The sequence below is a fragment of the Nicotiana tabacum genome, chromosome 18, assembly GCF_000715075.1.
Source record: "Nicotiana tabacum cultivar K326 chromosome 18, ASM71507v2, whole genome shotgun sequence".
NCBI lineage: Eukaryota > Viridiplantae > Streptophyta > Magnoliopsida > Solanales > Solanaceae > Nicotiana > Nicotiana tabacum.
In genome coordinates this window covers 83,590,822-83,609,354 of record NC_134097.1, presented here as the reverse complement: position 1 = coordinate 83,609,354, position 18,533 = coordinate 83,590,822, and positions in this window count along the sequence as shown.

Here is an 18,533-nt window from a genome sequence, read left to right as displayed (position 1 = left end):
ACCTACATGATTTGCTCAGTTACAAAAAATAGTTTTCTGTATTTTGTATTGACGTATAAATCTCTAACAAGATCAAAAGACTCCTAACAAACATTGGATCTAATGTGAGCTAACCGATAGAACTAAGCCTTAATCCTAGCTCGTTTATATCTCTGATAGTGATCTTTTTCTTTCATTGTGTTCTATTTTTTCACTAAATCTACGTGGATTTGAATTATCTATGTATATGTGAATATAATTATTAAATTAAGTCATTGCAAATATTTTAAATATCTAATGTTTTGTCCCATAAGTAGCACCCAAGGGTATGACCTAATAATCAATGCACTAGGTTAGAAGGGTTGCTCTAATGGTAAGCAACCTCCTATTCCACCCAAGAGGTTGTGAGTTCGAGTCTCCCCAAGAGCAAGGTGGGAAGTTCTTGGAGGGAAGGATGCCGGGGGTCTATTTGGAAACAACCTCTCTACCCAGGGTAGGGGTAAGGTCTGCATACACACTACCCTCCCCAGACCCCACTAAGTGGGATTATACTGGGTTGTTGTTGTTGTTGTTGTTGTAGGTTAGAAGACCAGAGTTCAAATCACAAGGGAGACAAAAATGCTAAGTGATTTCTTTCTATTAGACCATATGTCTAATGGGTAAAGGTACCCTTTACCTATGCTAGTGGTAGCAGGTACTCTATGGAATAATCGAGGCATAAGCAAACTGACCCGGACACCACTATTATCAAAAAGAAATAATATTTCAATAATTATGTCTCGTACAATAGGAAAATTTTCTAATACTCCCCCCGTTCCAATTTATGTGAACATGTTTGACTGGGTACGGAGTTTAAGAAAAAAATAAAGACTTTTTGAATTTGTGGTCCTAAATAAGTTAAAAAGGGGCCTAGAGTATTTGTGCGGTTATAAAAGCTTCTCATTAAGGGCAGGTGTGTAAGTTTAAGCTAAATTGTTTCCAAATTAAGAAATGGGTCATTCTTTTTGGAACGGACCAAAAAGGAAATAGGTTTACATAAACTGAAACGGAGGGAGTACTTTATGTATATGTACAAACTGATAAATTGAAAATGAAAACCCAGTTGATCTAAACTTGTCAGTCATATTTTTAGTCAATGCACCGGGGTCTCAGGAGAATTTGACCAAATCCAGGGGTGTATTCCGCACTCACACCCAAATTATGTTGAATGGCAGGTGGAACGGAGCTTTATGCTACTCCTTTTGTAGCTACAAGCTGTTCAATATTCTTCACTATAGATATAACATGTTTTTTTTATCTATTTAACTGTGTATTTTAGTCTTTTCCAAGAAAACTGTTTTTAATGCACTACAATTTGCATACCATATACAACAACATACCAAGTATTATCCCACACTGTGGGGTATTATCCCACAACATACCCATTATATGCATACCATATAAGCATATTATTTAATCTTTATGATGATATTTTCTTTTATCTCCAGTCCCTAGGAGTTTAAGATTATTGGGAGAGCTTGAAAGAGGAGAAAAGGGAATTGGGGATGGAACTGTCAGCTATGGGATGGATGACGCAGATGATGTATACATGCAATCTTGGACAGGAACTATAATTGGTCCTCCTAATGTAAGATTTTTCTTTCAGCTTTTCCAAAGATGTGCTTGTAGCTTCATATTTCTGTATTCTTGAATAAGCAATGTATTTCCTTTTGGTAGTCAAGCTGCAGTTGATTGTAATTCCCTCTTGGTGCTCTGTGCTGTTAATGCAGGAATTTTGTCCATTAATTTGGTTCTTGGGCTAATCTTTAAATATCCTTGTTGACTATTGCATCACATTTCAACTTGTGGCAGGCTTGATGTTTAGTCACTGTTGAAACACCTTTAGCTGGTTAATGTTGAAATGATACTAAGATATGCTGAGGAAAGAGTAGATTAGGTAGTTAATTGCAGACATAGAATCACTTTTCTACCAAGTGCCTTGGAGGCTAAGTTCAGAAGTAGGTTTTCCTCTAAAGACATGATTTTTTCCGAGGCACATTTCTGCCACAAAACATCGAAAACGACACATTTAAATTTAGCGGAACTACCAACAACCCCAAATTGTCCTTACCTGACAAAACTTACTAGTTGCTTCATTGAAGGAGCTACCCAAGTACAGATTTTGTAGGGCCAAAGCATTTGAACATTTACTATGGGAAAATTGATTCACTAGCAGCATTGTGGGCTAACATTAGACACAATATTGATTCAAAACTACCAAGGAAACTTCCTGTTGCGTCAAAAGATGTTTTACTCATTTTTGGGTCTCGTAACTGTTGACATACAAGTTGTCTAGCACATGTATACACATGTACTACATCATAGCTAGCACATGTATATGAGTTGTATAGTAGGTGTAATACAAGTTGTGTAGCACATGTATACACATGTACTATATCATAGCTAGCACATGTATATGAGTTGTATAGTAGGTGTAATTAGGTGTATGACAATTAATAGATTAGGTGAATTAGTATTATAAATAGGCCTTGTAATCTTCTCTTCTAGATATGAAATATAGAACTTCTTTGGTTTCTAACATGGTATCAGAGTATTGAAGTTTTTTCATCAGTTTGTTGTTGGGAATTTTTTTTTCCCCGTTCGAATTATTTTTGTTCAGAACAGTCTTTCGCTGCTTTGATTCTATTTCACTATTTCCGGCCATTTTTTGCCCCGGCCGCTTCTTTACAGATTTTTCTACTCACTATTCCGACCAAAGTGGTACTGTCAGAATTTTTTTTCCTGACAACTTTCATTTTCTAAGATCACTGTTCCGACACTGTTCACTGTTCACTGCATTGTTCACTGTTCAAATATTACTATTCACTATTCACTGTACTTTTCAAATATCACTGTTCACTGTTCACTGCACTGTTCAAATTTCACTGCACTGTTCTTGACTATTTGATTCTGCTATTATTCGGATGCATGATGACTGAAACGAAACCTACCGTTGATGTCATTCCGGTTATGTCCAAAATTACGGATAATAAGTTCATGGGTTCCAATTACATGGATTGGAGTAAGACGATCCGTCTCTATTTGCGGAGCATCGACAAAGAGAACCACTTGGTTGATGATCCACCTAAGGATGAGACTAAATTAGTCTGGTTAAAGGAGGATGCAAAATTGTTTCTCCAAATCAAGAATTCGATGCACAGTGAGGTAAATGATGTACTTTCTCATTGTGATTATGTGAAGGATCTAATGGATTATTTAGATTTTTTGTACTCTGGCAAAGGAAACTTGTCTCGCATGTATGATGTGTGCCAGGCATTTTACCATCCATCCATGCAAGATCGCTCTCTCACCACTTACTTCTCAGAGTTTAAGAAGGTGTATGATGAGCTTAATGTTATATTGCCGTTTAGTCCAGATGTGAAGGTACAACAGGCTCAGCGTGAACAACTGGCGGTCATGAGTTTCCTTTCTGGTCTTTCTCCCGAATTTGAAGGGGCCAAATCGTAGATTTTATCTGGGACTGCTATCTCTTCCTTGAAAGAGGCCTTTACAAGAGTGTTGCGTACTGAAAAGTCTCATCCAGGTCCGACATCCACGATCGATAGTGGTGCTCTGCTTAGCCGCGTCCAAAAGAATAGGAGTCATAGTAATCGCAATCGGAGTAGCGATAGTCGAGACCTGAAGCAAGGGGAAGTTGAATGTTTTTATTGTCATGAGCTCGGTCATACCATACGTTATTGTGTGAAGCTTCAGAATAAGAACAAAAGATCTCAGTATGTCAACATCGCCACTTCCGAGACTATTTCACCATCTCAGTCATCATCTCCTATCAATACTATCCCCGAGTCAGGTAAAACCACTAAGTGTCTCCTCTCTTCGTCATCCAAATGGGTCATTGATTCTGGTGCCACAGATCATATGACAGGTAACTCTAAACTCTTTTCCACTTTTCAGTCACATACCCAATGTTCCACAGTTACTTTAGCCGATATGTTTTAGGGTCTGGCACTGTTAACCCAACATCTTCTTTTTCCCTTAGTTCCGTCTTAAATTTGCCTGATTTTTCTTTCAATCTAATATCTGTCAGTAAACTTACTCGTACTCTAAATTGTTGTGTCTCATTTTTTCCCAATTATTGTCTTTTTCAGGATCTTACGACGAAGCAGATTATTGGTAAAGGTTCTGAGTCTGGGGGTCTCTATGTTCTTGAATCACAGGTGCCGAAATCCATTTCTTGTTCAACTGTGTTGTCTCCCTTTGATGTACATTGTCGATTGAGTCATCCATCCTTGTCTAGTTTGAAGAAGTTATATCCTCAGTTTCAGAGTATTTCTTCTTTAGATTGTGAGTCATGTCAGTTTGCCAAACACCATCGCCTTCCTAAAGTTTCTAGAGTCGATAAACGGGTCGACTTACCTTTTGAGTTAGTTCACACCGATGTTTGGTGTCCATGTCCTATTATCTCTAAAATTGGTTTTAGATATTTTGTTACCTTTGTGGATGATCATTCTCGTGTTACTTGGTTATATTTAATGAAAAATCGTTCGGAATTGTTTTCAATTTTTTGTGCTTTTTGTGCTGAAATTAAAACTCATTTTAATGTATCCGTTCGTAATTTAAGGAGTGACAATGCAAAAGAATATTTTTCGGATTTGTGTAAAAATTATATGGCTACAAATGGTATTCTACATCAATCTTCTTGTGTTGACACCCCTTCTCAAAATGAGGTTGCGGAACGAAAAAATAGACATCTTCTTGAAGTAGGCCGAGCACTCCTCTTTCAAATGAAAGTGCCAAAATGTTTTTGGGCTGATGCCGTCTCTACAGCTTGTTTTTTAATAAATCGTATGCCATCTTCTGTACTTCATGGTAATATTCCTTACAACATTCTTTTTTCCTCTAAGCCATTATTTCCTATTGAACCCAAAATATTTGGTTGTACTTGTTTTGTTCGTGATGTTCGTCCACAGGTAACTAAATTAGATCCAAAGGCCCTTAAGTGTGTGTTCTTAGGGTACTCACGTCTTCAGAAAGGTTATCGGTGTTATTCTCCAGATCTCAAAAGGTACTTAGTGTCTGCCGATGTCACATTCCATGAAAATTATCCGTTTTTTTCTTCATATGTTTATAACAGTCCCGAGGAAGAAGATGATACTTTGGTCTACACTGTCACACATCCAGTTAGTTCACCAACACCTCTTCCTCAGTCACCCGTTTCCCTCGATCGACCATCCGAGCAGCCACCTGTTCTTCGTGTGTATACCAGGCGACAACAAACCTCAGAACCCGATCCTTACCTACTTCTGCTTCGTCGGTAGATCCAACCTCCTGTGTTTCAGATCCTAGTTTGGATCTTCCTATTGCCATTCGCAAAGGTACACGGCAATATACTTATCCTATTTCTTCTTTTGTGTCTTATGACCATTTGTCTACTTCTAGCTCGTTTATTGCATCATTAGATTCTGCTAGGATACCTAAAACTGTTCGTGAAGCATTGTCCCACCCAGGTTGGCATGATGCAATGATAGAAGAGATGATGGCTTTAGATGAGAATGGTACTTGGGAGTTGGCCGATCCCACTAACAAAAAGGCTATTGGGTGCAAGTGGGTAATTGCTGTTAAGTTTAACTCCGATGGGACAGTAGCTCGCCTTAAGGCACACCTTGTTGCAAAAGGGTATGCACAGACCTATGGAGTCGACTATTTGGATACTTTTTCCCCGGTCGCCAAGTTAGCTTCTGTTCGATTATTCATTTCCATGGCAGCTACTTATGATTGGCCTCTGCATCAGCTTGATATAAAGAATGCTTTTCTACATGGAGATCTTCAGGAAGAAGTATATATGGAGCAACCACCTGGGTTTGTTGCTCAGGGGGAGTGTGGAAAAGTATGTCGTCCTCGAAAATCTCTTTATGGGCTGAAACAGAGTCCCCGTGCTTGGTTTGGCAGATTTAGTGAGGCTGTTCTAGAATATGGGATGAAGAAAAGCAATTGCGATCATACGGTATTTTATAAAAAGTCTGATGATGGTATTCTTTTATTGGTAGTATATGTTGATGACATCGTTATTACTGGAAGTGATATTACATGAATTTCAACTCTAAAGTCTTTCCTTCACACTCAATTTCAGACGAAAGATTTAGGGCAACTAAAGTATTTTTTGGGAGTTGAAGTTACACGGAGCAAGAAAGACATCTTCTTGTCCCAAAGGAAATATACTCTTGACTTGTTAGCTGAAACTGGAAAGTTGGGATCTAAACCATGCAGCATGTCAATGGTTCCTAACACACAACTCGTGAAAGAAGACGGTGAGTTATTCGAAGATCCAGAGAAATATAGGAGATTGGTTGGGAAACTGAACTATCTTACAGTAACTCGTCCCGATATCGCATACTCTGTCAGCATTGTGAGTCAGTTTATGTCTTCCCCAACAGTCGGGCATTGGGCGGCTCTGGAGCAGATTCTTTGTTATCTAAAGGGATCTCCAGGACGGGGTCTAGTATATAAGAATAATGAACACACTAACATTGAGTGTTTCACAGATGCAGATTGGGCAGGGTCAAAAGCCGATAGGAGATCCACGACAGGATATTGCGTTTTTGTTGGTGAAAACTTGATTTCGTGGAAGAGTAAGAAACAAAATGTCGTATCTCGATCTAGTGCGGAAGCAGAATACAGAGCTATGACACAATCTGTGTGTGAGGTTGTATGGGTACATCAACTATTAAGTGAAGTTGGCTTCCAAACTACATTGCCAGCAAAGTTATGGTGTGATAATTAAGCTGCTTTTCATATCTCCTCTAATCCTGTATTTCACGAAAGGACTAAGCACATTGAAATAGATTGTCACTTTGTTCGTGAAAAGATTCAACGAAAGCTCATCTCTACAGGTCATGTTAGAACTGGAGATCAATTGGGAGACATTTTCACAAAAGCTTTGAATGGAGCTCGAGTTGAATATATCTGTAACAAGTTGGGCATGATCAATATATATGCTCCAACTTGAGGGGGAGTGTTGACATACAAGTTGTCTAGCACATGTATACACATGTACTACATCATAGCTAGCACATGTATATGAGTTGTATAGTAGGTGTAATACAAGTTGTGTAGCACATGTATACACATGTACTATATCATAGCTAGCACATGTATATGAGTTGTATAGTAGGTGTAATTAGGTGTATGACAACTAATAGATTAGGTGAATTAGTATTATAAATAGGCCTTGTAATCTTCTCTTCTAGATATGAAATATAGAACTTCTTTGGTTTCTAACAGTAACATTCGCTTTTAGGCTTTTAAAGGTAGTTACATCTCTTCGTAAACATGCATAAGCTGCTGCATTGTTAACTTTGTGGGCGACAAAATTCTGAATTTTCCCAACGTTTTATTGATGAAATAAAATCAAAATCAAAAGTGGTGATGTGGTTGAAGTGCAAAGGGAAATACTCTGTTTTTTTAGTGTGGCTAGCTAGAAACTGACCTGTTGAGTTAAATGAGCGATATAAGAAATCAAATCTAGTTTTTATTTCTGAACATTATATCACAAAATTAGCATATCGGTTTACACAGTTGAGTTCATGAGATTTGCAACAACTTTCTTAAATGGTAGATGCAATGGTACTTGAGCTTCTAGGAAAAAACAATAGTCAACACGTCTAATTCCTTGGATTTTCTAAAACGTTACACAGCTAATTGATAAGGCTATAACATGCTATTTCTTCCCCCCGTACTCATCTACCTTAATTTTCTGTAAATAATGTCGTAGCTTGATTTCTTCACAAACATTGAGGATGAACAATTTTGGACTGGATTTCAAGAGGTTGGTTGGTGCAGCAATAGAAACTCAAGACTCTTTTGTGAAGAAGAAGATGGTAGGATAGAAAGATGCGGATGTAAATATGGTATTTTAGATAATAAGCAGACCAAAAAGGACTAAAATTGTTTGAGTATATAAGTTTACCTGCAAGTTCAGCTACTCAGTACACTTCTATGTGAGGATAAGAAGGAATGAGGGAGAAGAAGCTGAGATATAGGAGAAAGAAACAAGGAGGAAACAGAGATGTAGTCTAAACCTTAGAAGAAGATGAGCTAACTGCTTATTTCTACGTATTAACCCCAAGGTTTTTCTTCACGTAGGGTTGCAGTGGTGCAGGTATCTAATCTGAGTTTTCAATGTGTAGAATTCTTCTTGATTTATTTTATTTTAGTGCACTTCTTGTTTTTGATGAATTTTGAAGTCAAAAGAAGAAAACCTACCTTAATCATTGTGTATGTGTACAACGGTTTTATGCAGCCCCAAAGGGGGTGATCTAGTGGTCGAAGAACAGGAGTAACAGTGTTGGGAACTAAAAGATTTCTCGCCTCAGAGGAGGCGACACTAGGTTATTTCTTCCTATTTGCCTAAGCTTGGGAAAAAAGAGAGAGTTACTTGTTGCATTCCTATTTGAGTCTTGTAATTACTTTGGTAATAATGAAAGTGAAGGTTTTATGCTTGTAATGACATTTACTGCTTGTCAGACTGTACATGAAGGGCGCATCTACCAGTTAAAACTTTTCTGCGGAAAGGAGTATCCAGATCACCCACCTAGTGTAAAGTTCCAAACAAGGATAAACATGAGTTGTATAAACCAAGAAACTGGTGTGGTATGTACTGCTTCCTAATTAACTTTTGTAGACTTGACAGTTAAAAATGTAAGCTAGGTTGAGCCAAGTCTCTTCCCCCTGCTAGCAGATTGGAAGTGCGAATACACAATGGAAGATATATTAATGCAGTTGAAAAAGGAAATGATATCTCTTCAAAATCGAAAACTAGTTCAGCCTGCTGAAGGTGAGCTGTCAATGATTTAACTTTTAAATTAAGTTTTAACTGTTTTTATTCTGAATCAAAAAATTTCTTTGGTGCTGATGCTGCAGCAAAATAAGAAGTTTTGAATTACTTTTGCCATTTCTGCACTCCTTATCTCCTCTTCTTTCATTCATGATCAAAGAGCGTGTAGCAATTCGAAAAGAGGATACATTCCCAAGATGAGCATAGCCCATAGCCCTATGTACGAACACATTTACAGCTGCACCCACTCATGAAGACACACACGCACACACATTTGTTTATTTATTTATTCATTTATCTTCTCCTTAGATCATTTGCAAACTTAAATGTCGATGTTGATTTTCTCAACATGAGCAACTTCTTATGAATTTTTTGATCAAGATAGCTTGTTGAAAACTGTTAGAGATCTCCGTCCGAGTGAATAATGCATTTCTTTTGGCAGGCAATGAAGAGAATCGGGTGGATCAAAAAGGTTTGGTTCTGAAATGTTGTATTTTGTAACTGGAGATTGGAGAAAGAACATTGTAGATGAAAATGTATATAGCCTTATTGCTCAGATAGTAGCAACTGTTGTCTTAATATCTGTATATGTAAATGTGTACGATTTTATCCGAGAAAGATGCCTGCTTATTCCTTTCTCAACTATGGGTATGGGAGGGATAGCTGTTAATCTTCAAACTCTACTGAATAATGCAAACCTGTTTTATGACTTGTGATATTCTAAACTATACCAGACTACCAGTGATAAAATCCAGTAGTCAGTGCAGAGAGGACAACAGATAAGGGCAGATTTTCCTCAATATATATATATATATATATATGTTAAAAGACCAAAATAGTCATCAAAAGTTTGAATGACTATTCTACCCTTCAAACAAGCATTATTTTAAAAAATATTTTTGTGCAAAAATGTAAATATTTATTCTTCAAAGATAACAAAAGAAAAAGTTTAATGCTAATGAAAAAATCAAAGGAAATAGAAAGGTGGGAGCCGTTCAAATGGCCATAGTAAATGAAAAAACAACTCTGGGACTTCCTGCAGTGCATCTTTTTTCACTCATAATTGCTTTCATCTTCCATTGCGTCAAATATACCAATGTACTATCAGAAAAGGTTTATATATGCTCTTCGTTATACATTAAGTTTAAATATACCCCTGCCGTTATATTATTAGTTCGAATATACCATTTTTTCGTTATGTTTATCCAAAGCGGACATTCCAATCCTACATGGCACTGACATTTGATGAAGTGGATGCCACATGGCTTGCCACCCCCATTTTACCTTTTCCTTCTATTTTTTTACGCTATTAAAATTTTCTTCCTCTCCACCACTATTGCCACTGTTACCGCTACCATGAAAAATATTGTACTTCAAATTCTAGTCTTTTATATATGGATTAGGGGCGTTGAGGTGGCATGTCATGTGACATCTACCTCATCAAATATCAGTGCCACGTAGGATTAGATGTCCACCTTGGACAAACTTAACAGAACAGGGTATATTTGAACCAATAGTATTACGACAAGAATATATTTGGACCCAAAGTATAACGAAGGTTATATTTAAACCTTTTCTCATAGTACAAAAGATATATTTGGCCTTTTATTGTATTGAAAATAACCTTTGAAATGTACTTCCTTTTCAATTTCCAATATTTAGGCCTCCTTTATTTTTTAAGATTAAGACGTCTGAATCTGAATGCACATCTGAATATCAAGATGTGCATTAAGATTAAGATATCTGAATCTGAATGCACATCAGAATATTAAGATGTGTATCACGATCTAAATACTAAATGATTAAGACTGTTTGTTTTTTAACATCTGAATGTATAAAAATTATCTTTATTTGAAAATTAATAAACACAGAATTCAAGAAAATACTAATCAATCTAATATTTTATCAATATAATATATATTTTAAAATATGATAGTTAGTAGTGGTGATGACTAATGGTGGTGCTTGTGAATGCCGACTAGAGGCGGTGGTTGGGGGTGTTTTTGGTTGATGGTGGTGGTTCAGGGTAGTAGCTAGTGGTGATTGATAATGGTGACGATTATGATTGAGGATGGTGGTAGTGGTGGGTAGTTATATTAATAATGGTGGGTAGTGGTGGTGGTTGTGTTTGTGATTGAGGAAGATGATGGTAGTTTATTATGGTGGACAGTGTCGGCTATGGTTGTTGATGGTAATGTGGTGGTTAGTTGTAGTAGTAGAGGTAAATGGGTTTGTGGATGTGGTTGACAATGATGACGATGAGAGTAGTGGGGATGGTGGGTGGTGGTTGTCGATAATGGTGGCAACTACGATTGAGTATGGTGGTGATGGATGACATGGTGATAGTTGATAATGGTAGGCGGCCGCGACAATTAATAATGAATGTGGATGATAGCATCTTAATGAAATTAAGTTTTTGTTATAGATCTTTATCATACAGACTTATCCAAACCCATTAAGTGATTGTGAAATAAAAAAATACTTAATGATTAAGATCTGAATAATTAAGATTCAGACTTTAAAAATAAACGCATTTAATATCTGAGATTCGAATGATCAAGATTCATACCTCCATGCAAACAAACAAGGCCTTAGTGCATATTCTTGTATGTCAGCCTTCTCTCATTCTTTATATATATATGGTGAATGATGTATTAATATTACTTTTTTACAATGATATAAAGAGTTGATGTCAAAATAATAAAACAAAAATTGAAAATCAAACAACAAAAGCTCCTTCTATGGCATTGGCAACTGCTTGATAATTTAACATTAGAATGAAGAGAAAGTCAACAGTACATCAAAGGAAACACGATAAGTTTGAGCATATCAAAAAGGTAATGGGCGTTAAATTTTTGGGATATGCATTTAATCATTTCTCAAAGTTTAAAACTGATTTATTCTTGTGTAAACTGAATTTCTCTATTTATGAAATATTTTCATATGATTCTTAATTTTGATTGCTTAAATAGTGCCATCTTTGTTCATTTTCTTTTGTGGTAAATTTTTCTAGAAGCCTCCTTCTATGTTAACTTTTAATGTTTTATTTACTCTTTCTTGTCAAGTTAGTTTTTTATTGAAAGGAAAAATCTTTCTATCTCCTAAGGAGTAAAAAAATAAAATTCTCAACAGGCTCATAAGAACCACACGTAGTTAATTAATTAGAAATTATGTCAAAAATTGACCTTTTATGATATGAGTGGATTGAAGTGTCATGTATATCTAGTTAAATCTCCTCTCATTTCTTATTGCAAATTAATTTTTGTGAAAGGTCAATAATTAGTAAATCAAATTCTCTACAAAGTCATCAGATTTTTCCTTCATTTGATTATGTCGTTATTCAATATCTGTGCATTCCAGATTTATTGTTTCTCAATAAGAATTTCCTTTAATGGTTTATTCTTTTTAATATTCACTTCTCTCTTCTTTCTAGATGATTATTTTTCAAAATTACGATTGAAAAGATGAGGCTTCAACAGTAAAGATGATGAAATTAGATAATTTACTGATGACAATATAGATTTTATGTTACTTTAAGAATCACATATGATACTTTTCTATGGTACTTTTCTTTTATTTCTTTTTCATGTAAAATATATGTACTCTTTTATTTTCTCCCATAAGTTTTTGCTACTACAACCACTCTTCTTTTCCCTCATAATTTTTTTTTCCATTCTCCTAATTAATTCTTCTTTAATTTATGCAATTCTTGCTTTCTAGCAATTTCAGTAAGATCTCTTTGCAACGGCAATATTTATCGACTGAATAAGTTTATCATTCATTTGTTTGAGCTTGCATTTATTCCCTACAAAATTCATCTAACTCATCATTTATTCTAATATTATTTATAATATTTAAAAATATTTATTAATTAGCATGGGATACACGTGTAATGCACGTGTCCATATATATATATATATATATATATATATATATATATATATAATTTTTTGATACTGGAGAAGTGTTTTTGTCGCCTGAATAGCAAGCAAGTCAACGTTTGGTTTTCCTGTATTTTGTAATTCCGTGTGGGGGTTAAAAAGAATTCAAAGTAAACACATATAAAAATTTCACCATTCTTCATAATTTTCTCTAATATGGCGAAGAAATGGATTAACTTTTTATCGATTTGAATTTTTCCATGCAAGGAAGTTGAATCTTTTCTGGGCTTCCCTTTTCTGGTTAGGGTTTCGATGGCCGGCTAGCAACATATGCCTATTAATTATTTGGCTCGATTGTTCAAATTAAAATTGTCAATCAATAAATTTTGAAGTTGTTTGGCTCTCCACCATTGACAACCATTAAAAAAGCTTTCAAGCTTTGATTTCGAATTCGAATTTTTTCAACAAGTATTATTTGTTTGGATTGGGCGTTATTGTAAACGATTGGGAATATTCTATGAGAGTTTATATCTCGATTTTGAGGTTAATTGGTGAAGAGTAGATTTGATTTGGCTAGAATTTGAGATTGAAATTCGAAGAGGAAGCAGCAGAATACACCACATACAAATTATATACAAATCATATACAAAATACATACAAAAATATATTGTATAAAATTTATATGAAAATTATATTTAAGTTGTATAATGTTGTAGTTGTATTTAATTGGGTAATAATGATATATGAAAGGTATAAATAAGTTGTATACTGTATAATTAGTTGTATGAAATATATTTTTAGTACGTATATTGTTGTAGATACATCAAATTTTGTATTAAGTTTGTATGAAATTTATTTTTAATTTATATTTTGATGTACCATACATTATTCTTTTCTTAAAATAGGTAATTATGGCAAAGAGAGAAGAGTTGCGCTAATTATGGCATAAAATAGGTAACGCACAACTCGAAGGAGTCTTATTTAGATGGAAGGACAATTTGGACTTTGTTCCCTTCAGTTAGGCCCTTTTCCAAGCAAAGAATTCCTTAATTAAGACACTAATAATAGATTGTAAATAAATTGTAAGAAAAACTTGTTTAGGCAGTTAATATATAAAATTTGGATAATTTTAACAAATAAATATCAAATATTGTATAGGAAGGAAAAAATCGGTAATTTAGTTGAAATCGTTCAGTGGTAAGCCCCACTTCTTGTTCGTGGTTGCCTATGACAAGATTCTTTTGCTGTTGGTAGGATATGAGTTTAGCATTTTATTTTGGTCTATGAAAGTACAAGAAGAGGGGAGGGGTTGAATTGTTGATTTTTCTTTTCTAAGTTATAAGTAGTTGACTAGTTTACTAGTTAGTCGATTAGAGATAAGAACAAAAAAGTAATAATGCAGAAATAAAGTGCAGGAATTAAAGAAACCAGAATTTTTATACTGGTTCGGATTCAATATGAATTCTACGTCCAGTCCCCTTGGGTTGCAAGGATCTCTTTCAGTATTTGAAATTTCTTGATTACAAGATGGTTGATGTAGCGTTACACCAACAACTCACTATGTCACTTCTCTCTTCTTGATACAATACCTCACCAGTGTTTATCTCCTTTTCTTCTCTTACTAATTTCACAGCAGATCTAAAGAGAACTACAATCCTTGTTTGGAGTAGAACAAAAAGAGTGATAATGGTTCGTTCAAAGTATATATGCTTCAAGCCTGGAACAGATATATATATACTTTGTGAGGTCCTCTTGACTCTTGATTAACATGAATCTTAAGAGATTACAAACCCAAGGGAGTTGATCCTTGAAATGAATCATAAATTGATTCTTTCCAAGAATAAGGTCAAGTTTCTGTTGATCTTCCTTGATTTGTGACCTTGACAAGCTTTTCTTCCGCTAGGCAGATCTTTCCGTTACTTGAGTGATCATCGATGGATCCCTTGATTTCGGGCTTTAACGATTTCCAGTGCAGAGCTTTGCAGTCTTATCTTCCTTTGATTTGGGACCTTCCTGTAATAGCTTCCGTCAATCATGTATCAAATTATTGATTGAATCCTCTTCTGGATCTCCGTTTTTTTCATCTTTAATCAATGGTAATTTTCCTTTCCTTTGCTTCTAGAGCTTCCGTTGATAGATTGTTTCCTTAATCCATGCTTGAATGATAGGGCATCTTGATTTCTTTGTTTTATCCCTTGTGATCCTACACCAATAGTGATATATTACTTTTCATTATTGAAACTTATATTTAACAATTTGCCCCTTTTTGATTATGACAAAATAATTTATAAAAGCCGTTTACTTCCCTGTTACTGTTGGTGCTTGCTTTGCTGTAAAACTTTAAGTTGACTTCCACAAAGTGAAAGTCGACTTCCCCTCAAAAGAGGCCGCTGTTTGCATTGTGCTTCAGATGCTGCAGTCGACCTGACTCCCCTTCAACAAATGCTGCTATTTGTCCTGAACTATATAATAACTACCTTTTCTCCCCCTTTTTGGCATCAACAAAGAGGGGATATATATATTGTAAAATAAGCAAAGACAGGTAGTTATAGTAAATTATAGGCGTGCATAGTTTAGCAAAAATAAAGAAAAATATCCAGCAACTGGTTATCCAGTCCAAAATAGCAAAAGATTATCTGAAACATCCATAACTAATGACACAAGAAATAAGTGAGAGTATTGCAAATCGCCTCCTTCAGATGCTCAAAGCTGGCATTTGTGAATCTATCACCCCATCAATCCTATCATGTATTTCCTTGAAGGCTTTGATTGCGTTTTCTGCAAGTTTGAGAATTTTGACCCTTATCTTTCAAACATCGGACCTAGTCTCTTTGGTAGACCTCTTTATGTGGATTTCTCCACTCAAAATAGCACAAGACCTAATTGTGCTAAGGTCAAAGTTGAAGTGAATTTATTAGCTATATTGACCCAAAGAATTAAGATTATTGAATAAGAAGATGAATGTGGCCCGGAGGAATCTAAATAGATTAAAATTAATTATGATTACATGCCCAAATACTGTAAAACATGTAAGAAACAAGGTCATAATGACAATGAGTGTTGGATTATTCATCCAGATTTACATATAAAATTTAAAGAAGATGGTGATGATCATGGCAATGAGAATACTGGTACTATTGTTATGCAAGGGGATGTTGTTGGTATGGTTGCTGCCTCCACCAATGTCTTGACAAGTGATAAAGTACTAGGTAAACCTGTACCAAATACTACCAAGAATGAATGGATGCAAAGAAGTAAGAACAAACACCACCGAGATAACAAAGGGTATATAATTGACAATGATGGGAACCTAGCTACAGAGACAACACAAGAGCACGAGGAGATGAAAGGAAAGGAAACAACTGGTAAGAATGGTGTTACAGGAAAACAACAGTCCAAAGTTCCAGTGCAAATTAGCATCAAGTTTGCACTGTTGGAGGAGGGTGAGATTGATGTACCAATAAAATAAAGAAAGAAGTCGTGGAAAAGGTGTTGAATAAAGAAAATGTTGAGGTAAAGAGGCCAAATTTTACTTCTACTGGGAAAGCTACTCTACAGAAGATTGGGTTACAAATTGCGGCAAAAGAAATTCCTAATCCTAGTCTAGTGGGGATTGATGAGGCAAATAAAAAGGAACCTACAATTGAATAGGTTCATAGAAGATTTGGAACGAATAAGGATAAATTGAGAGAGCTTAATGGTACGATTAATCATTCATATCATGAGACTCCATCGCAAACATATGATGATTCCAAGGTGAATGGTGCAAACATTGAAGTCAGGGATGGTAGGGCTCTATGGAGTGATGAAGTAGATAGTTTGGATAGTGATACAACTATAACTTTTGGTACCAGGGGCAAGGAAGAAAGAGGCAACATGTAGGAGCAACATGCAGCTTTGAGCCTTAATACTACAGTAAACTCTAAGCATACAAAACCTAGGGTTGAAGTTGGAGAAGAGGCTAGACAACTACTAGCTAATACATCACTTGGAGCTGGTTAAGAAACACATAGTGAGGTTATGTATGTTGGCGGATCAATAGGTGAGGCTTCAGCTAAGAAGAATGTCAATAGAACAGTAAACCCAGTGGTACTATCCAATTGGTGGCCAATGTTGGAGGTGATCCTGTGGACCTTTCAGATGGAGGTCAATTTGAGAATGTTCAGGTTGATGTACTTACCAATACAGTGAGGTCTCCTCACCAAACAACTTGATAGAATATAAGGGTCAAAACTCTATAGAGAACCAGGTTCTCTATCAGGTTCAACAGTATATACACAGAGCAGTACATAGATGACAAGAGGAATTTTACGTGGAAAATTCCCAGCTCAACGGAATTAAAAACGACGACCTACCCTTGTAGGATTTCAACTTCACTACTGAACAACTTTTAGATTACAACCTATGATACCTAAGAATTAACCTCTTAATCCCTCACTAACTTGTAATACTCTATTATAAGCCACTTTATAATAACTCTATTAAAAATACTTTACAACATGACTAACTCTAGCCAAAACTCAAACACACAGGTTTAAAGTTTACAAAGAGTTTCCTACAGAATGCTTCTAAACAAGCGACGTATGAATTACAATTGAAGAACTATTACAAAGTTACAACTCAACTAAGGACATACAATAACTCTATCTGGGAACTGGTCCATAGTTGTTTTGTTCTTTATTCTTGAAGGACTTGAAACTTGCTTGCTGGATGGTGATCTCGGCCAAATCCACACCATAATTAAGTAGCGAGGCGGTCGATGCAATAATAATCCAACAAAGGTCGGAATCGAATCCACAGGGAGTTAGAATATGAGATTAGGTGTATATCTAGGTTGATTGCAAGCTTTGGCCTAAATTGTACTTCCAAAATGTTAAGTGGTGTATTACTTCTATTTTACTCTATTGTGTGCAAAGATAAAACTAAAGGACAATATTTTTGGTTTTGAGTTGTTTTTCAATTGATAAAGGAATCTAGGGTTGTGACTTCCACCTAGGTGGCTACCTAACGGGTTGTAAACTATAGGGTAAGTTTGATTTATCGGGTTCGTGATATACAAAACACACGCAATTACTCACTCTATACCTCTCGGTAGTTTGAGTGATTTTGCCCGATTTGGCTTTCCCAAGCCCAAATGGGTATTCGCACAAATCAAGTGATATATGCTCAAGTTAAGTCTTACTATCTCTAGATTTGACCCTTTAATTTGGGCTATCAATTTCTCGAATTCACCCCAATTCCTTGCTAGCAAAGTTTTTCTAAACCTAGTATTTATTTCTCAAGCAAAGACTAGGTCAAAAAGGCATAAATCAATATTTGCAACTATTAATTCTATAATTTAAGCATAAACAAGGCTAGATATCACCGATATCAAGTTTGTCATGCCCAACCTCGAGAGGCGCGACCGACGCTCAATCGAGTGAACCCAACTGAGCAAGCCTTTTTGGACACCTTCTACCCAACTCACTATGATCAAGAAACCATGCTCTCATTTACTTAGACATTAGGAAAGATCGTATATATAACATTTCTAGTTCATTTTATATTACAACCCTTAAATCATAGTTAAGTTTCCAAAGATTTCATACAGTTACAGTCTAGAAGAACAAGAGTTTAAAATTACAACATAGTCTAGTGACCCATCCAATGCCCGTACACAACCCACACAAATATCTATGGAGCCTCTAAAGATACAAAAGACATTTATGATAATGCTGGCAACAAGGCCCCGTCCATACCTCAAAAAGTGGTAATTTATAACAAAAGATATACCGCATAACCCCTGGAGGAAAAGGGGATCACCAAGATTTCTGAGAGGAGGATGCTCCACTACTTGCGAT